Source organism: Saimiri boliviensis, chromosome 4 (assembly GCF_048565385.1).
Source record: "Saimiri boliviensis isolate mSaiBol1 chromosome 4, mSaiBol1.pri, whole genome shotgun sequence".
NCBI classification, from domain to species: Eukaryota; Metazoa; Chordata; class Mammalia; order Primates; family Cebidae; genus Saimiri; species Saimiri boliviensis.
Window position 1 is genome coordinate 80,936,105 of NC_133452.1, and position 16,027 is coordinate 80,952,131.

General features: G+C 40.7%; 1 non-coding gene across 1 annotated transcript; it reads right to left on the reverse strand.

Moving 5' to 3' along the window:
* Positions 1-349: 349 nt before the first annotated feature.
* LOC120363504 (small nucleolar RNA U13) lies at positions 350-453 on the reverse strand. Its single transcript, XR_005579048.1, has one exon. It is a non-coding gene; the product is annotated as a small nucleolar RNA U13 (small nucleolar RNA).
* Positions 454-16,027: the final 15,574 nt, after the last annotated feature.

Sequence of the window (16,027 nt, forward strand, 5' to 3'; positions counted from 1 at the left end):
AGCACTTTGGGAGGCCAAGGCAGGTGGATCAACTGAGGTGAGGAGTTCCAGACCAGCCTGACCAACGTGGTGAAACTCCATCTCTACTAAATACAAAAAATTAGCCAGGTATGGTGGTGCATGCCTGTAATCCCAACTACTTGGGAGACTGAGGCAGGAGAATTGCTTGAACCCAGGAGGCAGAAGTTGCAGTGAGTGAGATTGCACCATTGCCCTCCAGCCTATGCAACAAGAGCAAAACTCCATTTAAAAAAAAAATTCAATATGAAAAAGGATAAAGCAGAAAGTGAAAACTTCCCATAATTCTATTCCCAGAGGCCACAATTATTAGTTGTATATATATTTTTCATATCAGATAGGTAATATGCTGATGCTGTAATGAGGTTCGAGGATGGCACATCTCACACATGTGGATGATTACCCAATCATCTTGTTCATGAACCACAAAAGGATCTATATGTATTCTTTCAGATGCATATTAAACACACACACATTCAAATATATATATGTGTGTGTGTATACATATATGTATGTACTCCAAATATACTCTTTATATTATGTAATATATACTCTATATGTTTAACAAAAATGGGTCATATTATCCACTCTTTCCTTTTTTTTTTTTTTTTTTTTTTTTTTTTTGAGACAGAGTCTCGCTCTGTCACCAGTCACCAGGCTGGAGTGCAGTGGCACAATCTAGGCTCACTGCAACCTCCATCTCCTGGGTTCAAGCAATTCTCCTGCCTCAGCCTCCCGAGTAGCTGGGACTGCAGGTGTGTGCCACCATACCTGGCTAATTTTTGTATTTTTAGTAGAGACAGGGTTTCACCATGTTACGCAGGCTACTCTCAAACTCCTGACCTCAAGTGATCCACTTGCCTCTATCTCCCAAAGTGCTGGGATTACAGGGATGAGATACTGTGCCTGGCTTTGTTTTTTTCTCTACAACTTGTCGTATACATCTTGCATATTGATCCATCTCATTCTTTATACATATATATATGGTTTTGAGACAGAGTCTTGCTCTTGCTGTCCAGGCTGGAGTATAATGACACAATCTCAGCTCACTGAAACCTCCATCTCCTGGGTTCAAGTCATTCTCCTGCCTCAGCCTCCCCAATAGTTGGGATTACAGGCATGTGCCACCACACCACCTAATTTTGTATTTTTGGTAGAGACAGGGTTTCTCCACATTGGTCAGGCGAGTCTCCAACTGCCAACCTCCAGTGATCCACCTGCCTTGGCCTCCCAAAGTACTGGGATTACAGGTATAAGCCACCGTACCCAGCCTTCATTCTTGATAATTTTTATAATAGTCTGTAAGTATTCTTTTGTACCATAATCTCTACCCTCCACTGAAGGGCATGTATAATGTTCTAAGTTTTTCCTAAATACTAAAATACTGCAATAAACATATATGTACATATATGCCGGTGCATATTCTGATTATTTCCTTAGGATAAATTCATGTATATAAAATAACTGGTTTAAAGCTTATGCACATTTAAAATACTAAAACATAATGCCCAATAGTACACCAAAAATCATGTCACCTTCCTCTCTTAGCAAGTTTCCTTCAATTACCTTTATTTTTCATTGTTGCCAATCTGAGAGTTCAAAAAAAATTAGTACCTCACATTATTGTGCTAATTTGCATGTCTTTGAATATTAGTGAAGATGAATATCTTTTCAAGTGTTAGCCATTTGGTTTTCTTCTGCAATTTGTTTGAAATTATGTGTCTGTACTACTCAATCTGTTTAATCCCCCAATCCCATATATATGCACATTTGGTTGAGAGTATCGGGGCAGGTATGTGACAGGAGCTGGGCCAATAAATTTGTTCTCCTAGGAATCTGGGTTGCAGAATAGGGTACCTCTAGTTTGCCGCATTTAAGCCAGGAAATCATGCAGTGCTGTCTGGGTCAACCATTTTTTATCATGTGCATGATAAAGAAGAGAAAGTAGGTCTGCAGAATGAAAAGAAACAGGGATACCTTGGAAGCAGAAGAGATAAGGGCTTGTGGCCTTGATCATGTCTTTTCTCCGGGCCTGTGAGAAGGTTCTGTATCCTTAAGCTAGTTTGATTGGATTTCTGTTCAGATAAGCACTATCACAATTTCTCTCCATAGGAATATTAGGGTGGGAAGGGAGGAGATGGTTTTGAAAGAATATTCTGATCTTTATTTTCCTCTCTCCTCATTCCTAAGAAGCCCAAATAAACCCCAAGAAATCTGTGATTCCCAACCTTTGAGGGAAGCCGAAGCAAAAAATTGCTCAATGGACCAAACACGTCTTCATTGTACTAGTCTTTCAACTTGTTCTTGTAGGATTCCCCCCATCTGATCAGTTGCCACTCAGCTCTCTGTCTGCCAGATGTCAGTACCGCAGTGTTACCACAGTAATGGCTCTGTTTATTGACCACTCACTATGTACATGCTAAGTGCTTTGCATACATTAATTATTTAACCAAAGTGCATATATTCTTGCTCAATTTGACAAAACAGGAAATGATGGATTAGTTTATTAAGTTGCTCAGAAACACTCAGAAAGCAGAGGAGCAGGTTTTCAGTTTCTGCCGTCTGATTCTGCTATTCTTGCTCTAGGCCAGTTTGGTGACTACAGCCCAGAACTTAGGACACACTGGCTTCTAGGGCAGAATTGTGGTCTCCAAGATCATGGCTCCAGGCCCCCTCTGACTGCCACCTTCAGATCCTTGTCTTTCTTAGAACAGGAAGTGCACTAATAGCCTAGCAGCTAGCACATATCTGACCACAGGCAGTGCAGCCTCATTGCCCATTTCCAGCGTGAAGTTTATCCAGGACCCATTGTTGAATAAGCAAGCTCTGAAGGTTGTGCGAGCTATGTCCTGAAGATGGGCTGGGCTTAGTAAAGGTGTTCTCACTTTCCACTCTACACTGGAATTCCCCTAGACACAGGCCTCCCACTCTGTGGTCTATGTACTAGTTATAGTAATATGGCCAACTATAATAAAGATAGCCAACACTTAGGTAGAGTTGGTCATTCAAAGCCCTCCACATATACTAGCTCATTTGCTCCTCATATCAGCCCTTAGAGTTAGATACCATTAGCATTGCTGTTTGGGAGGCCAAGTTAGGATGATTGCTTGAGGCTAGGAGTTTGAATCCCACCTGGGGAATATAGCGTGACCCTGTTTCTACAAAAAATTAAAAAAATTAGCTGGGCATGGTGGCATGTGCCTGCAGTTCCAGTTACTTGGGAGGCCTAGACGGGAAGCTCACTTGAGCCCAGGAGTTTGAGGCTGCAGTGAGCTATGATTGTCCCACTGCGCTCCAGCCTGGATGATATGGATGATAGAGTGATGCTCTGTTTCTGAATAAAAAAGCAAATACATAAATAAATAACCTTCCCAGTTTCAATGGAGGCATAGACATGTTCAGTGACGTGCTCAAGGTGACACAGCTAGTGACAGCAGCCAGGATTTCAACCCAATTATCAGATACTCCCTTGAGTAGTTGATGAACTCTAAGACTTGCTCATCAGAAAAATGCACGTATTTGTGATTTTGTGTAGTGTCAGGGTTTCATCTCAAGGAATCCTCCTATAGTAGATCAAGCACTTTTCATAGGAGTGCTCAGAAAACTCAGATATCCTCAGGGGCCAGGCAGGAATGTTAATGAGTGAAGGGGCTAGATGTGAAGAAAGACAGTGGGCCTGCAGAGTTTTCTCTTCACAAAAGCACTGATAAGAACAACCAACCAAAGCAAATCCCCTGGACTGGACCAAGAAAACTCACTTGTAGGCTGACCTCAATCAAATATTATACAATCAGTTTGCCCTTCTGTTAGAACACAGCATAGGCCCTTATTTGCTATAAACTCCCAACAGGGCTGTCTGGTGGTCCTAATATTCTGGTGTGTTGAACTGCTCTCCCAGCTCAGGGTGGACCTGCAGCTTATTCCAGGCAGACTCTCCTGCTAGAGGTCTAGACTTGATCCCTACTTGACTTTCACCAAACTTCTGGGTATCCAGGACCCCAGCTACTCTTCCTCAGGCTTCTGACGGGCTAAGGATATTTTGAAGGTGAAGTTGTTTAGGTTGCGTAAAGCAAATGGTGTTACTCCTACAGACAGTCATGAGCATGGAGAGGGGATAGCTGGCTTTCAGAGACTGGATTTAGGCAATAGCAGTACCCAGCTCCCAGAGGGCTCCTGGACTCTGGAAGATGGCCCACTGTAGCAGAGATGTGCCTGGTTTCTGTCTTCTGGCCTCTTCAGCCCAGCCCTCTCTTTTCTGATCCCCTAATCTCCCTCCTGTCTTTGTTCTTCCCTACACCCACTCTCGGGAAGTTAGAAATACTTTTCTAGTCCTGTGAAAGCTGCCCTCTCTCACTGCTGCTATTTTTTCTCAGTGGTACTTGCTCCGTTTTGTTATTACTGCCTCAAAGCACTTGGCATAATTTGCTTAATAGGTTTAGGCTTTTGGGAAACAAAAAAGCTAGAAACCATTTCTGCTTTCCACTTGGTAATGTTCCTCCTCTGAAGCAATAAATCACGTGCTCAAATGTGATGCAAGGACTACCTGCTCGAATGGAAGGGAGTGGGGGAGAAAAAGAAGGGTGGAAATACTGAGAGAAAAGTTACCATTAATTATTAAAAGTATTATTCTACCACGTATCCATCTTAAGATGTTTTTACACTTTTTTCTTTTCTTTTAAATCCTTTATTTCTTTTAAATTATAAAATAGCTTTATTTGACAAATTATAATTGTGTATAATAATGGGGTTATGTTATGATATAGGTATATAGTGTGGAATCACTAAGCTAATTAACATATCTATCATCTTAAATATTTATCATTTATTTCTCCTAACTGCAACTTTGTACCCAAGATCCCTTTACATTCTTTTTTATTTATTTATTTATTTATTTATTTATTTGGGACAGGGTCTTGCTCTGTCACTCATGCTGGAGTGCAATGATGCGATCATGGGTCACTCACCTTTGATATCCCGGGCTGTAATGATCCTCTCACCTCATCCTCCCCAATAGCTGGGACCACAGGCGTGTGCTACTATGCCCAGCTAATTTTTGTACTTTTGGTAGAAACGGGGTTTTGCCATGTTGCCCAGGCTGATTTTGAATTCCTGGGCTCAGGCTATCCTCCTGCCTTGGCCTCCCAAAGCACTAGCATTATAGGGGTGACCACTGTACCCAATCCCCTTTATATTCTTGCCGACCCCACAAAACTTGTTTACATGGGCTATGTGTATTGACGTTTATTGTTTTAGAAATTAAGATGGATAAATCTTTAAAGTATTTACTAATTCATTTAAAAATAACAATAAACCCATGACATGTTAACAAGAATTACTTTAAAAAACCTGTTTTCTAAAGCAAATAAATGAACAAAAAAGGTTCACTTAGAATAATGGCATCGTGTATGTTTCTGCAAGTCTTTTTAATGTCCAGCATAAGAGAAGACAGTTGGATTCACATATGTGGTTTTGTACTCAATGTGTTGCAATATCACATATCACGTGGCTCCTGGAAAACCCCATACGCTGGTGAGCAAAAGAGAGTGAAAGACACAAACGACATGTTAGTATTTGCTGAAAATACCTTTACCCAGATAAAGGATCACACCTTGATAACTATTCTTTCAGATCATGATGTATAGGCAGAGTCTAGAGTGCTAGTCCTGGCAGGAAACATACATAGTCATCATCTTAAGGAGGCAATGCATAGTCAAAGGCACTGATTTTGGAAGCAGACACTTGCAGATTTGAAGCTCAGCTCCTCAACTTCATGTAGAGTGGCCTTGGGAAGGTCACTGAACTTTCCCAAATTCCAGATCTCCTACCTACAAATGGAAAATAGTACTTACCTTACTGAGTTTTTGAAAGGTAATGTAGTATTTTCCAAACTTCCTTAGTCACAACATTGGCCAAATCCGTATAGGACCTATGCTGTTATCCTCTTGGTGTTTTCCTTTTGCTCACTTTTTAAACTTCAGTAAATATTTTTAAAGGAAATTTTATATCACTATTATAAGTGCAAAACTACTTGCCCTAAATTGAAGGTGCAATGAAAATTAAAGTGTTAAGCCTAAGGCCTGCTCTCCTTTTATAACAAAAGGAAGTAAGTCGATGTTAGGAAGTCATTCAGGACCTGCACCAAGGGGAGACTCTGCCAGACGTAATTAGGAGTCAGAGGTTTGAAGCAGGAGCAGCTTTCCCAATATGTGATGCAATTTGATTTCTGCCTAGCCCATGTACCACTAAGCCATCAACTACCTGAAGCCATTTCCTGTATCATCCTATACTTAGGAGACAGTGAGATCATGCATGTAAGTACTTAGCTCAATACCTGGCACACTGGAAGGACTCTGCCATGTAGCTTTTGTTACGTTTTCTAATTCTTCCTTTTCTTTTCCCACAGGGGTTAAATGAGTCACCTAAGTGCGCAGTTATTAGGTGAACTATGACTATAATGTGTGTCTTATATCCCCTGGTGGGTAAGAGCATGTACTCTAGAACTGGGCTTTGCCACTTTAAAGCTGTGTGACCTTGGGCAAGGGACTCGACCTCTCTGTGCCTCAGTTTTCTCATCAGTAAAAAAGTTATTGTTTACAGGGTATCCCACCATGGCCCAGGTGTGTCCTCAGTTTATCCTAATAAAAATCCTTACATGGTCATAGTGTTAATCCCATTTTACTATTGAATTTGTGCCTAAGTCACACAGTCTAAAATGGATCAGAGTTGGGACTATTACTTTTTTTTTTTTTTTTGAGACAGTCTTGCTCTGTCACCCAGGCAGAAACCCGCAATTACTTTTGCACCAACCTAACAGATAAAAGAATTTGCAATTGTGTTTTTTTACACGTGAACAAGATTCTGAATGTTCTTGATAATCTTTAGGAAGAGTCAGATACTGATCTGTCTTGAGTAGTTAACAGGTAAGCCTGTCTTGGGCTGGATTGTACTAGATGACCTCTTGAAATCACTGACAAATATATGGTTCTGATTACTCTGTGATCTACCCAATTGACTCAATATAATGACCATATCCAAAATTATGAAAACTGAAAATTCAGCCAGCATCATATCTACAACAGAAAGTACTTTTTTTTTTTTTTTTTTGAGATGGAGTTTTGCTCCTGTTGCCCAGGCTGGAGAGTAATGGTGCAATCTTGGCTCACCTCAACCTCTGCCTCCCGATTCAAGTGATTCTCCTGCCTCAACCTCCTGAGAAGCTGGGATTACAGGTATTTGCCACCATACCTGGCTAATTTTGTATTTTTAGTAGAGATGGGTTTCCTCCGTGTTGGTCATGTTGGTCTCGAACTCCCAACCTCAGGTGATCTGCCTGCCTCAGCCTCCTACAGTGATGGGGTTACAGGCATGAGCCACCGCACCTGGAAACAATAACTTTTATTAGGTTGGTGCAAAAGTAATTGCAGGTTTGCCATATTTCCCCCCACATATTGCCAATCTAGGCTGTAACTCATCCATTTAAGCAGGATTAAAGTGAGGCACACCCTAAAACCCAACTGCATTGACTAGGAACTTTAGACATTATCTGAGTTCCCTCTTTTGCACTCTCTTTAGTGTTATTTGTATACATTTCTTCTCCCTTAGACTATAAGCATAAGGGAGGCTTCTTCATCTTGCTAGACTCCATGTTGTCAAACAGTGTCTTAGACATAGCAGACTCTTAGTGCATGGTTGTTTAAACAAGAAAGACTACTCCAGGTATTCAAAATAGTTTTTGTGCACACCCCAATTGCATCTTTTATGTCACTATCATATTCCAAAATAAACTGCCAACACACAGGTGTAATGAACCCGATCACTACTATCTTCTGTTGTAACCTAAAAGACACCATAGGTTTCAGAGGTTAGAAGTCAGGCCATAATCCTGACAGTCACTGCTCCTCTACTGCTTGCTTATCAGAGAGCATTCGACTGGGCTGGCTGACTTTCTTTTCAGTGAATACCCATGACCTTTCTTTCAGAAGGGCTGTGAATTTTTAAACTGACAACTGTGCATGACCCAAACAGTAAATGATGAGCTTCCAGTTAAAATTGGAATGTCAGCTAGAGAATGGCTGGGAATATTAGGTTGACAATTTTGAGTCTGAACTCCCATTCTTCGTGTAAGAAGCCTTTGAAACACAATCGAAAATAATAAGAAACATCCTAGAAAGGCAGTCAAAGGTGAGGATTAAACTCATCAGCCAGGAGTAAGACAAAATTGATTAAAGGTCATTGGCAGCATTCTGCTTGGGCATGTATGTGGTGGTTGGGGGAGACGCAGTTGTCTCAGAAACTGGACCCCAGCAGCCGTAATTGGCCACTTGGCAATCTAATAGGCAATGCACTCTTGGGATTATTCCACTTCTTTAGGCTTGGGGAGATTTTGGAGTTTTTCCTTAGCACAATAATAATTGACATAGCTTACTAAGGGTTTGCTACACAGTAGACAGTATTATATGGTGTACCGGCTTTTAGTTTCCAGATTGTTGGTAACTTGGATGACTTTTTTTCTCCAACAAAAACATTATATTCTATTTTTCCAAATTATTATGATAAATGGGACTTTTCAAAAAGAATTTTCAAGCCGGGCATGGTGGCTCACGCCTGTAATCCTAGCAGTTTGGGAGGCCAAGATGGGCAGATCACCTGAGGTCAAGAGTTTGAGACCAGCCTGACCAACATGGTGAAACTCTGTCTCTACTAAAAATACAAAAATTAGCTGGGTATGGTGGTGCATGCCTGTAATCCCAGCTACTCAAGAGGTTGAGGCAGGTGCATAGCTTGAACCCAGGAGGCAGAGATTGCAGTTAACCAAGACCGCACCATTGCACTCCAGGCTGGGAAACAGAGCAAGACTCTATCTTAAAGGGAAAAAAAGGAAAATTCTTTTTTTCTTTTTATTTATTTTTTTTAAAGATGGGGTTTCACCATGATGGCCAGGCTGGTCTTGAACTCCTGACCTCAGGTGATTCCCCCCACCTCAGCCTCCCAAAGTGCTAGGATTACAGGCGTGAGTCACTGCACCCGGCTCAGGAAAAATAATTTTCAGACAAACTTGTAAGATAGAGTAAGCTTCTTTAAAGGTAGGAATGTCTTATTCCCACCCACTCCATGACCCCACTGCTGAGGTAAAACCTTACTAGGAGTGTGAACTATCTTCTCTAAGTACAAGATGGGGACAATTTCTTGCATTCATCTGGCCGTAATGAATAACAAACTGTGGGACACAAGTTTCAGATGAAATCTAGCAATTTCTTGAGTACTCTATAAAGCCCTAACATTAACACAAGCCCTGCCCAATAATCAGTCCCAAGGTGATGCTTGTTATCAGTGGGTGGAGTTAGAAAAGCTGCTCCTGGGGCAAGAGTTGAGCCTCTTTTTTCATTCACACCGCACACCTGGCGAACCCTTATAACAATGGGCTTGCAGAGGAAGCCCAAAATATTGGGGAAGTGCAGGCATCATCTCATTCTCTCCAAAAGCCTCATCAGAGAAGGTTCTGGTGGCATCATGGAACCACAGGACAAAAGGCCCAAGAGGGAACGAGAGCCTGACACAGACAGTGACACCAATTCTGAGTCAGGCATGGACTTAAGCGAGACAACGGAACTGACACCTGCAGGAGAAGGTGTGAAGGAATTCTAAAACTAAATGAGGAAGTGGGGCTAGAGACAACCTTCAGGGGCTTGAGGTCCCCCACCAATGGGGAGATAGTGTGTTAAGCTTTTCATTATTCATCAAATGTTTACTGTTTAGTTTATACCTGGCACTCTGCAGAGAATGCATGGTCCAAAGTATTTCGTGTAAATTAACTTTCCAAACAACTGAAACTTAAAATTATCTTAAATACCTTCTACGGGATATTTTCTAATATCATGTTTGTCACACATTTTCTGAACTGCACACTAAACATAGTTTGTGCTTTTCTTGATGACTCATGGTCACTGTTGTGCTTCTGACTTAGGGTTGCCAGATGAAATACAGGACACCAATAAAATCTGGATTTCAGCTAAATACATGCACTATTTGTGACTTTAAATAAAATAGAGATAGGGCTAGTCTCAAACTCCTGACACAAGCAGTCCTCTCGCTTCAGTCTCCCAAAGCGTTGGGGTTACAGGTATGAACCACTGCCTCTAGCCTGTGACATATTTATACTCACAAATTATTCCTTGTTTATATGAAATTCAAACTGAATTTGAATTTGGGCATCTTATATTTTTATTTGTTAAATCTGGCAACCCTACCACTGTAGGTGTATATGTATATATATATATATATATATATATATATATATATATATATATATATGATGTTATACTACAACGGAGCCTCAGCTGTAATTGAGCTGTGGTAGGGCTAATTGTCTTGACAGGTAGGTGTCTCAGTATTGTGCTTTTTGAATTCTGCAGTTCTTTTTGACAGTCTGTTTTATTGCTATCCAGTGATTGTATTGCTTGTTGTAGCCAGTGTATAGCATCTTTACTTTTCTCTGCTCTTCCCTAGTAGATTCTTCCAGTTGGTTTGGGCTGGAAAATAAGATCCTCAAGCACATTTGAATTTTCTGTAAAGTAAGAGTAAATAGTTTTTGAAGAAGGGTACAGGTACTTGAGGGCACATACTTAAGTATGCAAATTTTAAAATAGGACTTCGTAAAACCTTACTGTGGCTGCCAGAGACTATCCTGTAATTTCTTTTCTTTTTTTTTTTTTTTTTTTTGAGATGGAGTTTCGCTCGTTACCCAGGCTGGAGCACAATGGTGCAATCTCAGCTCACTGCAACATCTGCCTCCTGGGTTCAAGCAATTCTCCTGCCTCCCGAGTAGCTGGGACTATAGGCATGCGCCACCATGCCCAGCTAATTTTTGTATTTTTAGTAGAGACGGGGTTTCACCATGTTGATCAGGATGGTCTTGATCTCTTGACCTCGTTATCCACCCGCCTCAGCCTCCCAAAGCCTGTAATTTCTTTTCAATGTTCCTCAGACTAAGTGAATCATTGTTTATTTCCTGGAGTGCATAGGGCCCTGTATAAGGAGAACTCGCTCACTGATGTAGAACAGATAAAAGCTCTAATATTAGGTTGGCACAAAAGTAATTAAAAGTAATGGCAAAACTCACAATTAATTTTGCACCAACCTAACAGATAAAAGAATTTGCAATTGTGTTTTTCACACGTGAACAAGATTTTGAATGTTCTTGATAATCTTTAGGAAGAGTCAGATACTGATCCGGCTTGAGTAGTAAACAGGTAAGTTTGTCTTGGGCTGGATTGTACTGGGTGACCTCTTGAAATCACTGGCAAATATATGGTTCTGATTACTCTGTGATCTACCCAATTGACTCAAAATAATGACCATATCCAAAATTATGAAAACCGAAAATTCAGCCAGCATCATATCTACAACAGAAAGTACTTTGTATTCCAAATACAGTGCTTAGATGAGGGTTGGGCCAGCCTGAAAAATTTTATGCAAAAGGAATTACAATGTCTATTCTTCCCTAACCACACTCATTTACACAATGATTGAACAATTTTTCTGCCATAGACAATCCTTGTTCTGAATATAGATTTGAAATGCCTCCTGAATTAGAACTGCCATTCCTAATGCTGAGCCTATGATTATTCAAATTCAGCATGAAAAGTCAGCAAACACCTCCCCACACCTTATATATTTGCATTTATCTTTATTTGACATCAGAAAAAGTTGTTTGAAAATGATTTAACATATGCAGACGATCTTCAGGCTCAGAATGATGAGGTCTTGTGTTACCCAGCTATGTCTAGTTTTATTGGCTTTGAAGAATGACTCATCAGAATCAGATCCTGGAGAATATTTTGGGAGGTGTTAGGAAAATCTATTACCAAGCAAGACCAGTACCTTGGTAAAATAGTTTAATTTTCTTCAGAGGCTTCTGAGACTGTACAAATCAGAAAATACTTGCTGGGTCATGGTAAAACTATTCTAAATATGTTAAGCCTTTAAAACTTGTTACAGGCTTTTTAGTTACAGTAAGAGCCATTCTGGTCTGCGTAGGTCACTTGGAGCCATTAGCTGTATTATATATTTAGATTCATGTGGCCTGATTCAACTTACTAATGTGTTAAATATAGCTTTCTTTTTCCTATTTCTTCTTTCCCTTTTAATTATTATTTTTTAAATTTTTTTGTAGATATGGGGGTTTTGCTAAATTGCCCAGGCTGGTCCCGAATTCCTGATTCCCTCCCTGCCTTGGCTTCCCAAAGTGCCAGGACTACAGGTAGGAGCCATTGACCTCAGCTCTTTTTCCTCTTTATTACTTCCTTCTCCCCACCCCCTATCTTAAGATCTGCTATCTTTTTCCTCTTGATCAACAAAATAATTTCTCAAGTATATTGTGGTAGCTCACATTTGTAATCCCAGCACTTTGGGAAACTGAGGTGGGAGGAAGGCTTCAGGCCTGGAGTTCCAGATCAACCTGGCAATGTACTGAAACCCTGTCTCTACAAAAAAATTAAAAATTAGCTGGGCATGGTAGTGCAAGGTTGTAGTCCTAGTTACTTGGGAGGCTGAGGCAGGAGGATCACTTGAATCCTGGAGGTCAAGGCAGCAGTGAGCCTTGACTGTATCACTGCACTCCAGCCTAGGTGACAGAGGAAGTCCCTGTCTACAAAAAAAAATAAAAGTAAAAGCCAGGTGCGGTGGCTCACACCTGTAATCCAACACTTTGTGAGGCCAAGGCAGGCGGATCACAAGGTCAGGAGTTTGAGAGTAGCCTGACCAACATGGTGAAACCCCATTTCTACTAAAAATACAAAAAAATTAGCCAGGCGTGGTGGCACACACCTGTAATCCCAGCTACTCAGGATGCTGAGGCAGGAGAATCGCTTGTATCCAGAAGGCAGAGGTTGCAGTGAGCCGAGATTGCGCCACTGCACTCCAATCTGTGTGACAAAGTGGGACTCTGTCCCCCACCCCCCAAAAATAAAATAACTAAATACAAGTAAAACATACTATGTCATGACTTACGGCTTTTAAGTATTTTTATTTTCAAGTTTAGCCTAAGAAATACTTTAATTTTTGTTTTTTTCCATAGCTTCCTTCTACTCTAAAAGGATTGGTATGGTATTTTAGTAGATCTATAAAGGAACAAGGATAATGTGGGCTACTGAGGACAGTGTGATTAAAAAAATGTTTAAGAAATATTTAGTTGACATTTACTGAAGTGTGCAAGGTACTATACTATTGGTAAGGAGCTAACACAATGGCAGGAGAGGCAGATTCATGAACAGAATTTCATTGCAATGTGGTGAGGATAATGGTGAAAATATGCAGATAGGTGTCTCTTTCTCTGTGAGGCTATAAAACTAATTTGGCTTGGAACTGCTGGGGAAGGCTTCCTTGAAAAGTTAATACTTGGCTTGAGTCTTAAAACTATAGGCAATCAGGCAAAAAGGGTGGTGTGCAGAGCCTGAGAAAAGACACAGGTGAATAGGGAAGGGTCTCCCTTGTCAGTTTAGTTTCTGAAATAGCCTCCTGAGTCATTGGTAGAAGGGGAGGTAGCCCAGCCCTATCACTATTTAATCTTGACAGCCTTTTGCAAATATGCTATGCAGTGGTGACCTCGCAGGCAGCTATTGTGACTAAACTGTAAAGTTTACCAGATATCCCCCACTGCCTTTAGGTATAACAAGACTTTGCTGGTGGGGTGTGGTGGCTCAGCCTGTAATGCTAGCACTTCCTGAGGCCAAGGTGGGAGGATCACTTGAGGCCAGGAGTTTGAGACCATCCTGGGCAACTTAGTGAGATCCCTGTCTCCACAATTAAACACTTTCCTCATTTTCTAGGCAGTCTGGTATATTTCAGATGATAGCCTGATAACCACAGTCCCCTCTGTATTAGTTTCTTACAGCTGCCATAAACAAAGTACCACAAACTGGATAGCTTAAACTACAGACATTTATTGTATCACAGTCTAGAGAATGGAACTCTGAGAAGGTATTTTCAGGGTTCTGAGGACTGTGAGGGAGAACAACTTCTTTCCTAGCTTCTGGTGGTTTGCTGGCAATCTTTGGCATTCCTTGGCTTGTAGAAGCATCACCCTAACCTGTTTTCATGTTAATGCTTATGTGGGTCCAAATTCCCTTGGATCCATGCCTGGGTCCAAATTCCCACCCTAACCTACTCTCCCCTTCACCCTGGACTTTTTTTTTCTTTGAGACAAGGTCTGGCTGTGTCACCCAGACTGGAGTGCAGTGGTGATTACGGCTCACAGTAGCGTCGACCTTCTGGGCTCAAGCAATACTCCCACCTCAGCCACCCAAGAAGCTGGGACCACAGGTGTCCACCACCATGCCTAGTTAAATTTTTTTATTTTTGTAGTGATGAGGTCTCTTATTATTGCCCAGGCTAGCCCCAATCTCCTGGCCTCAAGTGATCCTCCCACCTTGGCCTCCCAAAGTCCTGTGATTACAGATTTGAGCCACCTCACCTGACCCAAATTTCCCTTTTTTGTAAGAATACCAGTCATATTGGATTAGGGACTCATCCTGCTACATTTAGCTAATTATGTTTGAAATAACTCTATTTCTTTCTTTCTTTCTTTCTTTCTTTTTTTTTAAATGAAGACGGGGTTTCACCATGTTGGTCAGGCTGGTCTTGAACTCCCAACCTCAGGTGATCCACCCACCTTGGCCTCCAAAGTGCTTGGATTACAGGTGTGAGCCACCATACCCAGCCTGAAATAACCCTATTTCTAAATAAAGTCACATTTGAAGGTACTGAAGGTTAGGACATCATGTGAATTTTTAGGGAACACAATTCTCTCAAACATAAGGAATTTAACTCACAATATCTCATTTTCAATGTAGGCTTTATAACTTAAGAGCAAATCTTAATTTCAGAAAATATTACCAAGAACATAAATGCTTTATCTGATTTCCATGGGTTAATGAATCTTTTTCTACCCATTTACATAAACTATATATGTTCTGTTAATTTTACAGTATTATGAATTTCATAGTGTTTAGAATTTAGTAGAAATTTACCTAGTAGGTGTCTTAGTTAAGCTGCTATTTCATTAAATGCTTATCTTTTTCAAAATATTGTCCAAATGTAGGAAATGTAGGATATTTCCAAATATCCTAGATTAAAATTAGCCGGGTTTAGTTGTTGACACTGTGATCAGGACCGCTGATCTCCGAAGCACTGGACAATTCTATAAAACAAAAATATATTGAACTACTTCCAAATATGGCTTTAAAATAATAGACAAAATGACTATAAAATATCTGTTACTGAATAAACGACAAGAATAAATGAGCATTGAAAATCAGTATTTACACTGGAAATTGGTATTTATAATTATTTGACAGTTGGCATTCACAAAATTGTTTCGTATTGGACTGGTGTTAGTTTCTACTCCTCTCTCTCTCTCTCTTTCTGCTCCCCCCGCGCCCTCTTTTTGAGACAGTCTCATTCTGTTGCCCAGGCTGGAGGGCAGTGACACCATCTCGGCTCACCGCAATCTCCGCCTCCCGGGTTCAAGCGATTCTCCTGCCTCAGCCTCCCAAGTAGCTGGGATTACAGATGCACACCACCACACCTGGCTAATTTTTGCATTTTTAGTAGAGACGGGGGTTTCACCATGTTGACCAGGCTGGTCTGGAACTCTTGACCTCAGGAGATCCGCCTGCCTCGGCCTCCCAAAGCACTGGGATAACAAGCTTGAGCCACTGTGCTGGCTACATGTATCACTTTTTAAATTAGTACTGTATTTGATTCTTACTTTAGGTATCTGACTAAAAGTACAACTTTTAGAAACACTTTTTTCCCCCTCTGCTTCCAAAATGGATCCAATATCTATTACCTAAACATTTAACTATCTTTTGATTAGTTTTGTACCAAAGTTCACAATATAATGCACCAATATTCAACAGAAATAATACAATGTCTGATATCACTTGCTTTTACCCAGAGCGAAACAATTTGGTTCTGTAAGTCGTTCAAATCCTATTCATTTACAGAAGAA